This window comes from Xyrauchen texanus, chromosome 42, assembly GCF_025860055.1.
Source record: "Xyrauchen texanus isolate HMW12.3.18 chromosome 42, RBS_HiC_50CHRs, whole genome shotgun sequence".
NCBI lineage: Eukaryota > Metazoa > Chordata > Actinopteri > Cypriniformes > Catostomidae > Xyrauchen > Xyrauchen texanus.
The window spans coordinates 14438571-14443713 of NC_068317.1; the positions used below are offsets into that span (position 1 = coordinate 14438571).

The window sequence follows — 5143 nt, forward strand, 5'->3', positions numbered from 1 at the left end:
TCTGTAGTCATTAAGTCCTGTGATTTTGGGTTTCTTTGGGACAGGAATTATGACTGAGCATTTGAAGCTGCATGGGACTTCACACTGCTCCATTGATCTACTGAAGATCAGTGTGAAGATGGGGGCCCGCTGGTAGGAACAGGATCTAAGACAAGTGGGTGAAACACCATCTGGGCCCTGTGCTTTGCTTGACTTTTGTTTTCCGAAGACATGGCACACCTCTTCTTCACAGATCTTCCAGTTTCATCAAAACAGAATCACCTGAAGGACATCACTGGACCCTTTCTAGATCCCCTTCAGTTTGCTTATCAAGCAAATGGGTCTGTGGAGGATGCAGTCAAAATGGGATTGCATTATATCCTGCAACATCTGGACAGACCAGGGACATTTTTGTGGACTTCAGTTTGGCTTTCAACACCATCTTCTCAGCTATTCTCCAGACTAAACATCAACTCTCTGTTCCCATGTCTATCTGTCAGTGGATGAAAAACGTTCTGACGGACAAGCAGCAGCTAGTGAGACAGGGGGAATTCACTTCCAGCACCTGTACAATCAGCACTCAGGCCATCCACCTCATGAACAGTTAAAACTGCCCCTAAATAATTTCCTTTGGTCAATACAACCATGTGCAATATTCAATCCACCCACTCCTTATGCATTCCTTATATATAATCCATCCATATCTAATTTTTATTCTTTAACATATCCTACCTCTTCAATACATTACATCACCTGTATATAACTGTATATTTGTAGACAAAATATTCTAACAAAATGATTGCTCTATTGTATATTTCTCTATTTTTTATCTGTTATATCTTATTAATTTGTTTATGTCACTATATGTATATAAGTTTATGTTTATATGTATGTATATGCGTTGCATTCTCTTGCACTGGAAGCTTCTGTCATCATGACAAATTCCTTGTGTAAGCATACTTGGCAATAAAGCTCATTCTGAATCTGATCATTGTAATCTAATGCATCGCAATCTTAACTGTAGGCTATTGTGTCCTGCATTAAATAGAAGTGAACTTTTAACGACCTAAAACACCAACTGAACTAATCAATATGTTAATATTGCATATAGCTTGACTTTAATTGATTGCTATCTAAACACAAACAGAGAGAGAATCGTTGAAAAATAAAAAAACTAGTATTTCTAAAAGTGAACTCTGCATTAAACATGTGACGAGGCAGGCAAAGAATGAGGATCCAAGTGCAGCTTTAATGAAACAAAAGATAAACAAGGTAACTCAGAATATAATAAAATGCAGGAAACCAGGCACAGAACATGACACGTGAGAACTAGAAACAAGGGCTTAAATATACAAAGGAACAAATAAGGGAATGAGGAACACTTCTAACAATCAGGGGAAAACCAATCATAAAATGAAACCACAAAGGACTACAAAAACTAACAGGAAACAGGAACTAAACAAGAATTTCAACATAAAATTTAATTTTTTCAATTGCAGAATTATAGGGCAATGTTAATTATTAAAAGTGCAATAAAATAATATGCAATAATTAGGCAAGAATACATAGGCCTAATAATAGAAATATATATATATTTGCAAATGTATTAATTTAATTTAATGTTTTCGTACTGGTAATTTTAGTTTTTTGTTTAGTAATGTATATTTTTAATTTAAGGTTTTTTTCCGTCTAGTAATTTATTTAATTTATTAAATCCAGATAATTCTGCTGACACAAATAATACAAATAATTTAATTTAGTCTTGTTGGCTAATGTTAGTGTTCCAATAATTCACAATGTAGCTTTTCTCCAATTATTGTGAATTTATTTTTCATTTAATACACCTTCTGTATGGTGGGTTGTGATATTTCCAAGCATACTGAAATAACTTTACAGTGGAGAGGTAGTTAGGCAATAATTTTGCCATGCAGCAAACCCAGAGCATGGTGTCTCTAATCCAGGAGCGCAGAGCGAGCGAGGAGCGGGAAATGGACAGCCTGGAGTGGCGCTGGAGCGGAGAGGGGAAATTGTTTCCGCTCCACTCCACTTATATTTTCTGTCCCACACCTGTTCCAAACCCTTTATTACTCCTGTGAAATACAAAAGGCAGAATGTTAAAGGCCCTTGAACACTGCCCAAAGTAAGAAATGCCTATCATCATTCTTTTGTCTGTATTCTACCCATTAACACATTTATACACTTTTATACACCCATCTTTGCAGATGTATCTATGTCAACATAAATATCAATAACAGACTGTTATCTGTGTATATTATGGCCACATATCTAAAGTCTTTTAGTGCATTAGCTTCATGAATTCACAAGGTAAACATTGCAAATTACTTCATCATTGAGTGGTTAAAACAGCTTCTTTTACCGGTCTCTTGTAAACTCTACTCATAGAATGAAGTATAAAGTCATTGATAACACATTTTAATGTCATACTAGTTGATGTTTTAGATGTAGTATTGAGCATCACCATATTTAAATGTACCTCTTAACGCCTCCCACAGTGGTGTGGTAGCAGTCTGAATTTTTGCGAACAGCATGTTGTTGCTCAGCTGTTTTGAACTTTTTTTGGCTCTGAGCGAAGAACGAAGAAGCTCTTCTCAATGAGTATGCTGGGGCCTTTAGCCTCAGTCACCATTCACTTTCATTGCACCTTTGTCCATATAATATATAACATCTCCTTTTGCATTCCACAGAAGAAAGAACATCTTACAGGTTTGGAACAACATGAGGTTGAGTAAAAGATGTTTTGGCTGAAATATTCCTTTCATTTTAGTCAGTAAGGCACTCTTAGGACCCTTGGTGTGTAGATAGCAAAGAGAAAGGACTGTTTATTGTGGCATCATAATGGCACATCGCACCCATTTCCTTTTGGGTTAAAGTAAAAATCTACACTGCTAATTTGATCTCTCTTGAATTTCCCTTAGATGAAGACAGCTCACACATCACCTAGACATCTATTTGATGTGTGTTTACATCTGGAAGATGTCTATTTTACATTGTTTGCTCATCTGCAATATGTCAAAAATTGTGTCTGAGATGTCTTTGAGAGGTTTATGATTTAGAAAGTTTGTTAATCTGATCTTTTTAAGATGTTTAGCAGATGCTTTAGAGATGAAAAGATCTAAAACAGACATCTCTGAGATGTAGCTGTGGGATACAAGCTGTACAGACCTAATATTTGTATCATTCCATATTTGAATCATCTATATTTTTTTAATATCTCATGTCAGAATGTACTTAACTACAGTACAAAAGAGAGGCTATAACAGCTAACTTAATTCTAACATGCAGCCATGTGATCCAGAGGCTTTATTAAAGAACTTCAAACATCTGCTGCTATGAATGAATGAATGTTGCAGGCTGTATGTCACACACTGAACAGTAGTGTCAATAAAAAAAGCTGTGGTGGTTGTGTAGTGGTCTAAAGCACATAACTGGTAATCTGGTAATCAGAAGGTTGCTGGTTCGATCCCCACAGCCACCACCATTGTGTCCTTGAGCAAGGCACTTATCTCCAGGTTGCTCCGGGGGGATTGTCCCTGTAATAAGTGCACTGTAAGTCGCTTTGGATAAAAGCGTCTGCTAAATGTAAAATGTAAATGTTAACTGTTTGTTCAGGCTGAACAAAACATTGGAATAAATGATTTGTTCTCAATATTAATATATTTTTAGATAGATCACATCAGTTACAGACAGAAGAAGCCTTCAAAGCTTTTTATTTGTATTGCTCAGCAGTAGAAAGTACAGTTGATGTGCTACAAATGATTAGACAATGATTCATAATATATGAGAGCAACTGAACGATTATCTCCCTTTCCTTACACAATTAAAACTCATGACAGCACACAAATAAAACAAAAAAAAAGAAAAAGAAAATGTACGGCAATGGAAAAAATGGAGAATGTCTACAAATGCATTTAAAATCACAATTAAAAAACAATTAAATTCTACTAAGCACAGACAAAATGTGATATGTAAAGAAAGGGTGATAATATGAACTTAAAAGTACAGTATGTTATCAAACTCAGTGGCATGAAGAACAAAATAAAATAGTTTCTCTGTACGTCTTTGTCATTTATATCTAACACGTACTATTACATCCAGTGATATTTTCAACATTCCTCTAAAAACTGTACAACTGTACTGTAAGCACTGGAGAAGCAAAGAGAAATATAAGGATTTCCTTTTAGTCTCATTTATTCTCTTAATGCTCACATGAGGACAGAGACACACAGAACCTAAAGCACACTCATTCAGCCTTCACTAAAAAACACATCTGACAGAATATGTATTTAAGCCAACCCATGAAGCAATAGTAGTGCCATTTTGTTCAGAGCACGACTTATTGAATAAACAAATATAAATGGTTTAATCACAATGCGTAGCCCTGCAAACAAATGAACAGGTATATTGAGAAATGTAGAGCACAGTAACATTACCATGCTTTGTATGTAGGCATTTCATTGGCATTTAAGCAACGGAAGTGTTTTAACAACCAAATTATATTTATGTAAATGAAAACCCATTTGATATCTAGTCTAAAAAGACACACATACACCTCAAATCAGAGCAGATGCATGCAGCAAGACATACGCACACACAAACATCTTGGAACATCTAAGGAATGGGACATTTTTTTCAGTCTTCTGGCTGGTGACATAACTGAGGGAAACCATCTTGGAATTTCTATATATCACGACACATCCTGTATTGAATTCAAATAAGAAATCTACGTAATGGTCTCTGGGAGTGAAGCAAGGGTTGCCGCGGTAAACAGCTGGACCTATTCCAGAACCAATGCTCTTTCAGGGATTCACTAAGTTTGTGTGTGCCGCCGTTACAATCCCCTTTCATACAGAATTCAAGTCTGGCAGGCTTTTTAAAGTAATTGTTTTAAGTGTTTCAGGTCAAACAAACATTCTTACAGCACACATTTTATTTTTCAACACTATGTGCACCACCAAAGCCACTGGAACATAAGAGAAACCAAGCTCACTGTTTTTATTCAAAAAGACATAAAAACCCTTATCACAATTAAGCGTCTGTAGAAAATCCTCATCAGAAAAATATGCAGGGTCTCTCCCTCATTGTAAATAGCATTTGCTCTTTTTTATATTCTTATAGCTTCTATATATTCTTAAAAAATACAAGT

The 5143-nt window shown here is 35.6% G+C and overlaps 1 protein-coding gene across 1 annotated transcript in view; it reads right to left on the bottom strand.

The window, feature by feature from the left end:
• Positions 1 to 3697: 3697 nt before the first annotated feature.
• The window catches only part of LOC127635391 (transmembrane protein 108-like), a 66100-nt gene continuing 64654 nt past the window's right edge, over positions 3698 to 5143 (bottom strand). The window contains exon 6 of the mRNA XM_052115385.1: positions 3698 to 5143. This exon is cut by the window's right edge and continues 175 nt beyond it. The gene's annotated coding sequence lies outside the window, so the exon portion shown is untranslated.